We start from the raw sequence: 12075 nt of genomic DNA, 5'->3' as shown, positions 1-12075 counted from the left end.
AGCATTAGGTTGGTTTAAATCTTATCTATCGGACAGATTCTTGTTTGGTAATGTTAATAATAAATCTTCTTCAAACTCTAGGGTCACTTGTAGAGTACCACAGGGTTCAGTCCTTGGACCAATTCTCTTTACTATATATATGCTTCCGATTGGCAAAATTATCAGACAGCATGTGATTAATTTCCACTGTTATGCTGATGACATTCAGCTATATTTATCCATAAATCCTGATGAATCCAATCAATTACTTCAACTGCAGTCATGTCTTGATGACATCAAAAGCTGGATGACTTTAAATTTCCTGCATTTAAATTCTGACAAAACAGAAGTTGTAATCTTTGGACCAGAGTCCATAAAAATAAACTTCTTAATCAATCACTTAATCTGGGTGGCATTAAATTGGCCTCTGGTAATAAAGTAAAAATCTTGGTGTTATTTTTGACCAAGATATTGTGACGACCACAAAAGTGTCACATTTTGTGTTGACGTAGAAAGTAAATATAGTAGTAAAAGAGTATAATTCTGTATAATTTATTTTTGTAATGTCCACCCCATGCCAGCAGGGGGCGAGGGCGGGTTCTGGTCTAGGTGTCTTGCCTTGCATTTTCCCTCATTGCTGCAAGATCCTCAATACTGACAGGCCGTGTCCTCATCACTCTCCTGTTTTCAGGTTTGTAAATATGCAAATATGCTTTGAAATTAGGGATTTGGTATGTTGAAGTATATTAGGGACGTTTGGGTCGTGACCGAAAGAACCAGATCCCGGATACAAGCGGCTGAAATTAGTTTTCTCCGTAGTGTGTCTGGGCTCTCCCTTAGAGATAGGGTGAGGAGCTCAGTCATCCGGGGAGGACTCAGAGTAGAGCCGCTGCTCCTCCACGTCGAGAGGAGCCAGTGGAGGTGGCTCGGGCATCTGGTCAGGATGCCTCCTGGACGCCTCCCTGGTGAGGTGTTCCGGGCACGTCCCACCGGGAGGAGGCCCAGGGGAAGACCCAGGACACGCTGGAGGGACTATGTCTCCCGGCTGGCCTGGGAACGCCTTGGGATTCCTCCTGAGGAGCTGGCCCAAGTGGCCGGGGAGAGGGACGTCTGGGCCTCCCTACTGAAGCTGCTTCCCCCGCGACCCGTCCCCGGATAAGCGGAAGAAGACGGACGGACGGACGGAAGTATATTAGGGACGTTTGTGAACTGTTTTTATGCTGTAATTTTCGATTGAGCCTCATGTTGAATTTGTTAAAAGTAAGTTTGAAACATGGAGGTGAAGATTTGCCGTTCAACAGGGTACTGACTACGCATGACCTGCATGGTAGTATAAAACTCACTTGGTTTAATGTATACACCTAAATGGGTAACCTCGATGTCTATTGTTTATTTTGCTGTCTGGAAGGTCCCCACCATTAGTTTAAATTGTGTTTTTGCTAAATGGGTAAATGAAGAAAACAAAGATGACTGTTAAAAACAAGTTTTGTCTACATTAGGTGTTTATGAGGGTAAAATGCAGTATTGTAATGATTAAAAATGAAGTAAATTACTTTGAGGGACTTTAAAAGTAACCTGAACATTATGCTGGTTAATAATTCCATTGTCAATGTGTTTAATTTTTGATAAATAGGTTAAAACATTAAGCTGAAGAGTAAGTGAACATGTATTTTGGAGCAAAGAGATTTATTTTGTCATGGATTTTGAATAGAAGACACTGTGGTTTTTGTAATGACATGGACACTGAAATTCATTGAGAATGTTCAAAGGACATTGAACTGCTGAATATGTTGAACATAAGAAAAGAAACTGAACGTAAGGAATGTATTGAAAAGATAACATTTTAATAAATTGCTGCAAGATCCTCAATATTGACCGGCCGTGTCCTCATCCCTCTCCTGTTTTCAGGAATGTGTCTGTAGCCAAGGTGCCGTTGTTTCAGTACCCGTTACAATATGTCATTTAAATCCCATATTAAACAGGTTTCCAGAGTTTCCTTTTTTCACCTCCGGAATATCGCCAACATTAGAAATATTCTGTCCAGGGGTAATGCTGAAAAACTAGTCCATGCATTTGTTACTTCAAGGCTGGGATATTTTAATTGTTTACTATCAGGAAGTCCACAAAATGCAGTTCAAAGTCTTCAGCTGATCCAAAATGCTGCAGCAAGAGTTCCAATGAAAATCAACAGGAGGGATCATATTTCTCCAATTTTAGCTTCCCTTCATTGGCTCCATCATATATCAGAGCTCTGATTACCCCGTATGTTCCTAACAGAGCGCTCTCAGGCTGCAGGTCTGATGGTGGTTTCTAGAGTCTCTAAAAGTAGAATGGGAGGCAGATCCTTTAGCTATCAGGCTCCTCTCCTGTGGAACCATCTCCTAGTTTTGGTCCGTGAGGCAGACACCCGTCCTACTTTTAAGACTAATCTTAAAACTTTCCTTTTTGACAAAGCTTATAGTTAGAGTGGCTCATGTTACCCTGGGCTATCTCTATAGTTGTGCTGTGATAGGCATAGGCTACTGGTGGACATCAGGGTCTAATTTTCTCACTCTACTGAGTTATACTATTCTCCAGTTTTGAATTGCTTGTCATCATTTCAGCTTTTAACATTTTGTTCTCTTTCTTTTTTTCTTCATAGTAGGTACACCTGGCCTGGCGTTCCTTTAGCTGTGACATCATCCAGGGAAGACAGATCACCCGCTATTACCATCTAATCTAGAACAGATTACTGGATCAATGTGTGCTTCTGTGCTTGTTTGTCTGTCTTGTTGTGTCTCTGCTTTGTCTTCTGTAACCCCCAGTCTGTTGAGGCAGATGACAGTTCATACTGAGCCTGGTTCTGCTGGAGGTTTTCCTTCCCATTAATGGGGAGTTTTTCTTTCCACTGTCGCTTCATGCTTGCTCAGTATGAGGGATTGCTGCAAAGCCATGGACAATGCAGACGACTCTCCCTGTGGCTCTACGCTTCTTCAGGAGAGAATGCTACTAGTTGGGACTTTGATGCAATCAACTGGGTTCCCTTATATAGGACATTTTTGACCAATCTGTATAATCTGACCCAATCTGTATAATATGATTGACATTGACTTTGTAAAGTGCCTTGAGATGACATGTTTCATGAATTGGCGCTATATAAATAAAATTGAATTCAATTGATAAATCACCACATTTGTTAAATCCTTTCTGACATTTTTCTGTAAGGTCACAGATGTTACTGTTGATGTTGACTTGTGTGTGTGTGTGTGTGTGTGTGTGTATATATATGTGTATATATATATATATATATATATATATATATATATATATATAGTGGCGGCTGGCCCATAGGGGGCGCTCGGGTGTCCACTATGGCAAAATATATATAGATTTTAAAAGTATTATTAATAACAGTTTTTACTTAATAGTATGTGGCTACATGTAATATGAATTATTAAAACACTTCTACCAATTGACTCTCATTTAACAGTGCATTTCCACCATAAGAATGTGTCATTTTTCTTCTTCTACACTTTTGGGGCTATCACTCAAAGCGCCCCACAAGTGTAGCGAAATAACCAATCGTATAATGTTGCTAGGGAAAATTCATAAATATTTGGCCAATCAGCATCGCCAAAGTGAATGCTTCGGGGCTACTGGGAACTTTGCCCTCGCTACACAGTGATATAGGTGTATGGCAAGCGGTTTTAACATAAATACGTGATGTAGCTAGTAGTCAGTCAGGCAGTGACGTAGAGATTATGGCGACGACTGCAGAGAGAGAGAGAGAGAGAGACACACATATTTTGTCATGTGGTGAGTGAGTTTGAATGTTGGGCTATTAGTTCCGAAGGGAGATAAAGGATTTTGGAAGATACTGTGAACATTGTATCATGTACATAATTTTGTCAGTTGATGATTTTTTTCATATTTAGAAATTCTTTTCTGTTTATGTTCTGTTGTGAAACCCATTATGTCATTGTGAAACTGTTTGGCTGAAGATAATGGCAGTACAGTATGGTGCATGCCTACTTTGGTGACAAATAGTGAATTTGAGTGTTGTATTTAATACTGTTCCTTTCCAAAATAAGACCTAATATAGCTGTAAATGGTTGAATGTATCTGTAAGCTGCTCATTCTGAGAAGGGAATTTAATGCTTATTGTGGAATTTTAATAATTTTCCGACTTTTAATTTGAATGCATGTACTGGGTTAGGCAGGGAAATCTATTGGTCAGCCCCACCAAGATTTTTTTTCACCAACCGCCACTGTATATATATATATATATATATATATATATATATATATATATATATATATATATATATATATATATATATACTCGGTTAAGGCTGTTATTACAAGGTGTTATGCTTTAATAAAACCAGTTGCAATTCATATCTGACAGCCTTTCATTACCTTTAGATCAAGCAGCTAATCTTTTGTACCCTCTTTTTACTTTTTTTAATCATTTTTGAACATGCAAATATAAACTGTCAACATGAACACCTGAGGGCTAGGGCAGGTAACATACATTCACATTGATAGACATTATAGTTTCTCAAACATCTTACGGTATAAATTTGTAATAAATGAACGGAAAGAGAACATCCCGAGTATCAGTCCAAATGATGAGAAGCCGCATGACAGAGGGAAGAAAAAAAAAAAAAAAAAAAGGACTCAGCTGTTACACACATTTGGCTATAAAGTGTTCCCATTTTTCCCAAAGTTTTTCTCCTTTCTCCTTCTTGAGCCTTAGTGCAAAGGTCAACATTTCCATATTGTAAATCAAATCTATAATATCTACAAGGAGCTTTACGGTGGGGGGTTTAAACTGGAGCCAACATTTAGTAATTACTTTCTTACTCGCAATCATAATTATCTTCAACAAGTACGTATCCCTGTTACTAAGCCCCTCCGGGAGTTTTCCAAGGTACATAGTAGAAAATGACAAGGTTAAAGTTATGCCCAAAATACCATAGATTATCTGATTAACATCTTTCCAAAATGTCTTTAGCTGTTGACAGTCCCAAAAAATGTGAAAATGTCCTGCAGAGACCTCACCACACCCCCTCCAGCATAAGGATTGCGAACAACCCAGCTTCAATCTCTGCTTTGGTGTGATAAAGAATTTGATTAGATTCTTCCAGCCGAAATCTCGCCATGTTAAAGAATTTGTGGTAGACATGGTGTTCTTCCAGATCATTGTCCATGCTTCAGGTAAAATTGTCAAATTTGCCTCCTTTTCCCATCGTTGTCTAATGTACTCAGTGGAGTCCATATTCAACGATACTAGTGATCTGTAGCATTTCCCAATGATGCCTTCTGTGTTCTTACATCCATGTCATGGACTTTGATTTCCTTTCTAAAAAAAATTCTGATTTGTAGATAACGATAGAAATTTTCTCTGTCCAGTTCATAAATCTGGCATAAATCCTCAAATTTGACTAATTCCCCATTCCTAATTATATTGCAGAACGCCGTAATTCCCTGCTTCGCCCATCTTCTATATTTGTGGTCTATCCGTCCTGGGGGGAAATGTGGGTGGTACGCCAGCCAACTCAGAACCCCTATCTGCCTGTGAAGATTGAACTTTTTAACCACCTCTGTCCACTTTTTCAACGATAAACTCAGACACACATTTTTTAATTCGTATACCTGAGGCAGCCCTTTTAAACACCCCAAAACTGACTGTATGGGGAAGTCCAACAGCAAGAGCTCAATATCCTTCCATTTAGCCTGATAATCTGAATTACTAGCCTCGTGAGACCATCCTGATCTCGCGAGGTTTCAAGGTTTCACTCGCAGATCAGTCTGGATACTCTCCGTTAAAGAAAATTTGGAGCCGTTCACCAAACGAACGTCCAATCAGCGTTGGCTTTGAGGCGGGTTGAGGTGTGACGCAACGGGAAGCGCGACAGTTCAGTCTAAAGAACATGGCGGCTTCAGCCGATGAAACTAGCGTTAGCGTGGCTATCGAGCAAGTTTTATCGGAATTACAGAGTATTTCTCTGCTGAGCTAACGAGCCTTTACTTGCAGCAGCAAGAGTAGCTTGGCTTGTGGTTGTGTTTTCGTCGTCGCTCGTAACAGAGCGACGACGAATCTGATTGGTTTATTTGGCCCGTCTATCACCAACATAGGCCAATCAGCTGACCAGTATTTTCGCCCCTTCCCAAAATTACTTCAACGGAAGGTTTCCAGATGGATATGCGGAGCAAATCTATCTGGCGGAGTCAGGTAACTGAATTACACCAGCACACCAGAGGTCTAATCTGAGCGGACAGATAATAATTCGCCAAGAAAGCAAGCCCATACCCCCTCGTCTTCCAAACAGAGTGCCACTAAGTGGGGCCCCTGCCTAGTTGCCTACTTAAAGAAAGGAAACTGAAAAGGTTAATTTAAGAGTCACCTGCATCGGTCCTCATTACATCAGGGGGGGTCACAGTCCTCACCATATTCCTGTGCAGAAACAGCCACCCCGTGTAGCTCTGGATAGTATCGGTCAGTTAAACCTAGAGCTCTTTCTGTGAAATGATCAGATGTTTTTTCAGAGGACATGGGGGACGATTATTCATCCAAAGCAGCGTCTTCTCTATCTGGCTGCCGAAACACCTTCAGTTTTTCCTGTGCACTCGCTCGAAAGCAAGGTGCGCCTCCGCCGCGTCGCGTCCCCACCATCTCCATCGGTAAAAGACTTTTGATCATCTCCACTGTGACGACATTTGGATCTGTTTGCAGACACCGGTCCCACCGTCAATCCCCGTCTTCTTAGGTCCAGCGCAGCCTCCTCCGCACTGTTGTAGATGATCATGCCGGAGTCAAAGTGCACGCGCATCTTGGTCATCGGGGTTTGGAACCGGATAGCATTTTCTTTGAGCGTTTTCTTCACCGGAGCATATTCTCTCCTCTTCAGTTGTATGCTTTCAGTGTAGTCGTGGTTGAAGAATATGCGTTTTTCTTGTATATATATATATATATATATATATATATATATATGTATATATATGTTTCTTCCACGCCGCGCGGAGGATTTGTTCTTTAACGCTAGACTTCAGGAAGCGTACCACCGTGGACCGAGGTGGAGCACCCGCTGGAGGCTGCGCACCCAGCGCTCTGTGAGCTCTCTCTATCCCCATATTCTTCTCACTGCCCAAGTCCAAACAGTGTACTAGTTCGGTTTTAAACATGATTTCCACATACTTCTGCATTGAAGTGCCTTCTGCCTTTTCGGGGATGCCATGTATCCATAAATTATTCCAGCATGAGCGCCCTTCCAAGTCTGTAATCTTCTACTGAAGTAGTTTCTGGTCATTTAGCAGATGGACGATGGTGTCTCTCGCTCCAATGTCCCATTTCTCTTACTCTGTCATGCTCTTCTCCATTTCTCCGAGCCGCTCACCCATCTCCTCGGTCTTGTTAATAACGCCAACCTGTTGATTTATTTCGTTTGTTAGTTCGCTCCATAGGGCTTTAATCTCTTCTTGTAAACTCGTTCTCATTTGCACCAACTCCTTCATTTATGACATAAGGTCCCGCATGCCCTCCGCCACGACTTCACCCACCACCTTTCTTAGCGAGCTAATGTGATGCCCACTAAAGTGTTATCGCATTTGTGGTAGATTTTGTAATTTTATAATTAATGTGGGAATATTTGTTAAAGGGTTAACCAACCTGTTTTCACTCTCCTTACACAAAAATATTATAGATGGATATCAGGAGTAATTGTGGAGTTCGCCAGCAGGGGGCAGTGTAACAAGTATCGTGGCTTTAAGTCAGTTTGGTCCGCTTTGCAGCTCTCTCTCTTTCTGCTGAGCGAGCTGAGAAACGGACGTAGAGTTTGCTGTCTCATTGATTTCTCCTGTTTCCAGGTTGGTAGAATACTAAATTAAGTTAAGCAACTGAGTTGCCTAATATATGAAATGTTGCTAAATGTGAAAATGTTCGCTAATAAGACAGTTTTATGAATATGAGGACAGATACGTCCATGTAGTAGTAGTCGCATTTTCGTGATAGATGACGTCACGTGTTGCTACTGCACGTCGGGCAGAGTTTTATTTTCAGCTCCTAGAACATTTTTGTAAAGTGTAAAAGTTAGAAAATATATAGTATTGTGTTAAATGTGAAAGGTTGATGTAAAAACAACAAAAAAACAAAAACAAATGTTATTTATTTTAAAAGTGGTTAAAGACAAATTGTATTGTATTTTGGAGTTGTGTTTATTTCACAGAGAACATGGAGTGTTCGTAACAGAGATGGATTTAAATTGTGAATGTGTTAATAAATCCTGTCTCTCTTTCTGCTGAGCGAGCTGAGAAACGGACGTAGAGTTTGCTGTCTCATTGATTTCTCCTGTTTCCAGAGAGAGCATATAAGCTGGTTATGTGGTGCCAGTCCGGTACCTGTAACACTAACTGTAGCCGGCAAACCCTCGTCCACCATCTTCTCTCCTTCCTCGACCGAGTGCGCTCCGCCAGCTTTACTTTCGTGTCGCATTTCTGAGTTTCGGGACTGGACTCGTCCCTTCTTGTTTTTTCCCCCACTCATTCTTCTTAAAGTAGAGTAACTTTTAACGCGTAAACACCTTGAATTGGGGGGAGTTGTATCTATCGATGCAGGACCTCCTTTCTATGCTGCCATACTGTCTGCCATGGCACCGGAAGTCACCCTTCTGTTTTTGAGTCTATGGTTTTTATAGCGACACTCATCAACAACTACAACAGCATTTGAGGTGTCGCTACAGTGAAACGGGACCTCGGTATTTGTGATGACTTCCAAGAAAACAACGCTTTTGAGATACGTTATTTAGACTGACCATTAAGAGTCAGTGCTATGTTAATCTATTGAGCCGTTTCACTGGACAGAATCAAATTAGGCAGCCTTGGAGATTAGCCTTAAATGAGCCTGGTGCTCCATATAGTATATACTTCAGAGGTAATGTATTTGGTAGTTAATTCAGTGACAGTGACTTATTCTCCCTCAGTCATCTAAAAGGGCCATCTGGAATGCCTTTTATAGCTCTGCTGTAATACAGTCTGACTCTCAAGTTTTAGTGCTTATATATTTCTAAAAGCAGAGAAAAGAAATTGCTCATTAGGACTGGGTGACACAAATTAACTAAGGGGATATAAACAGACATGATGGGCAGATTTTAATGAAAAATTAGGAAAAGCAAGGAAGTTTGCCAGCAACTCATGTCATCACAGCAAAGTTAGAAATCAAGTAAATTCTGACACTTCAGTTGTAAAATATGGATTTGGTAGTTGGATGTCTCTTTATTTATATTCTTCTTGACATTTCTCAGGACTGCAGAGATGTACGGTAAATGTTCTAATTCTGCCTTGCTCTAATTTTGTGCCATCTAAAATTAGTATTTGTATTAATTATCTTAAATGAACTGTCGAAGTGGCTAATTAGCATTAGTAATGCTGTATGACAAAAGCACTGAATGGTATCAAAAAAATGAGACAAAACGTGCAAATGTAACATAATCTTTAAAATAAATAATTAAACTAATTAATTAAGCTTTGTTTTAGAAACTCATTTAGGATGGATAAAAGGGAAAGAATGAGGTTGGGTTTGTACATTCATGGTTTTCATTGATCCACAATGTTGGATACACAATGAAAGAAAGAAATAAAGAAAGACCTTTATTGTCACCCAATGGGGAAATTCAGGCATGACAGTGGCAAAAACTCTTACACACTAGTTACACACTAGATTAAGCATAAATAATGAGATAATTTAAAGTTAAGTTCTAAAGCAAAGAGAAATAACTTATCAAGAAAGAAAATATTGAGAAATTACGCAATACGGCATATTCAGATCAAAATGCAATATTCAAGTTAAATGGAGAAAAGACAGCAGCCACATCACAGAACAATGTGTGAAACACTTTGCATTTTGTGTGGTGGGAAAGCAATGGAAGCAAATGCCTCAGAGTAGCTAAAGCATGTGAAAATTGACATTAGCATCTGAGAGACACTGTAAATGATTCTGATCAGATCAAGAACCTGTGCAACCATTAGCATGTTGTAAACACTCATTGAGTTTCTTATAGGCAGCAGAGATTATAAAGTGTAACACCAGGTGGGATGAAGGACCTGCAGAAGTGCATCTAGGATACAGCAGTATATCGCTGAAAGAGCTCTACAGCTTTGCAACAGCTCGATGCATGGGTTGGGAGACATTGTCCCACAGTAATGTAATTTATCTTAGAGTCCTTTTGTCTCCCACCATCTACAGTGGGTCCAGGGGGCATCCCAGGACAGAGCTGGCCCTCCTAATGAGTTCATTCAGCCGTCTCCTTTCAACTACAGTCTTGTAGTTAGTGTTTGTATTTAATTACCACTATTGTGGTGCAATGGTCTGTTCATTTGAATTCAAGTAAAATGTTTTTTCTTTGAACTGTTTTGTGAGCTCAGTACTAATTTTTATTAGCCTATATAAGATTCAGATGAAAGCTTGAATCATCAACATTCTCATAAAGTAATCAATGTATTTGCATTTTACATGGACCGGTTCTATAGTTAGCCCTCCTACTCATCATGTTACCAAACAATTACTGATCTGTCGTAGCCCATCATATAATAATCTACCTCTTCTGACTTCCATCCAGACTATTATGAATGTTATTGCTTTAGAGCAGGGGTTCCCAAACTTTTTCAGCTGTACACCCCCTTCCGTGTTCCAACTCGGTTGACGCACCCCAATTTTCAAAAAAAAGAACGAAAAATTATATATATTGCAGTTGCAGTTACAACTCAAATGTCATATCAAAGGTTATGTAAATGAAATTACAACATAATTTGAATTCAATTGAAATAAAGATACACAACAGAAGCCAGAGAAAGATCAGTCAAACCTCCATAACCTGAAACGTCTCTGAAGCAGAGATCCTCCAGGTGGATTCAGGGACTAAACTTTGATCTGTCTATCTATCGATGACGAGCGAGAGAGAGAACTGGTAAAGCGGCACAGAGTAACAATAACAGAGCACTCCATAAAGCTGTTATTAATCAGAAAAATAAAACGTTATTTTCTGATTGTTTCACAGTGGTTACCTTCAGCAGGTAAACACGCTCATGGCAACACACCTCAGCTCCCCGCTGCCCCACCTCCGGTTTCCCCGTTTCTGTCTGAATATGCGCTAAAACTGCATCTTTAAAATGAACTGCACGTTTGACTCACAATGAAAAGTATTACATCTCTGTGCTTGAGCGTAGTCAAGAAATTGCGTCTAGCACCATCAGCAGCGACAGCGGAGGCTGCAGCAGAGTGGACGTGACATGCTCATCAGTGCTTGTCACTGATTCAATCACGCTGTTTGTAAGCGCTGCACCATCGATAGAGAGACAGTCTAATCTTGTAAATAAAACTCCCGACTCAAATTCTATTTCTCTGCTGACGTAAATGACGTAAAGTCAGAAGAGAGAAAGAGGTATTTTCTGATGCTTACTTGTTTTCTTCACCCAGATCCGTTGCAATTTTCCTGTCTGCTGCCTCCGATTCTCTCTCTCTTGGTTACTGTCCTCCTTCATCACTAACTTTGACCTTAGATGTCTCACCTGCATGGCAGTTTCCCTGGTTTCAGCCAAATGAGCATATTTGCCAGAATGAATAAAGTAGAGGCCAAATACTAGGTGCGCATATACAGCACAATGCATATATTTCATCTTAAAAATTAAGTGTAGAAGATGTCTTCTAAATAAATACATTTTTGTGTGAATACTGTATCGTTCCATTGTGACACCCAAGCACCAGACCGAGGTTTTGCTGCTAACACTTTATTGTAGGACGAACAGACATCTTTCACAGAGGAATCCACCAGTCCCCCGAACCACCAGTCCTCCCCCTGGAAGCCACACATTTCTTCCGGTATAAACCCAAAACAACCTCACTTAAAGAAACAGTAAGTGTGCAACAGCACTTAGCAAACAATCTAATACAAATCATTGCAATACATTTTTATTTATTGATTGAATTTACAGATTTTGATTTTAATGTTTTACAAAGGAAATGTTTATTTACACGTCTTTATTGTGTGGGGCAAAACACTGTTAGACAGCCATTACATTTTTCATCTCATGCGCCCCCTTGTGGCACCACACTTTGGGAAT

Source organism: Fundulus heteroclitus, unplaced genomic scaffold (genome assembly GCF_011125445.2).
Source record: "Fundulus heteroclitus isolate FHET01 unplaced genomic scaffold, MU-UCD_Fhet_4.1 scaffold_28, whole genome shotgun sequence".
NCBI classification, from domain to species: domain Eukaryota; kingdom Metazoa; phylum Chordata; class Actinopteri; order Cyprinodontiformes; family Fundulidae; genus Fundulus; species Fundulus heteroclitus.
This window is presented reverse-complemented; position numbering follows the sequence as displayed.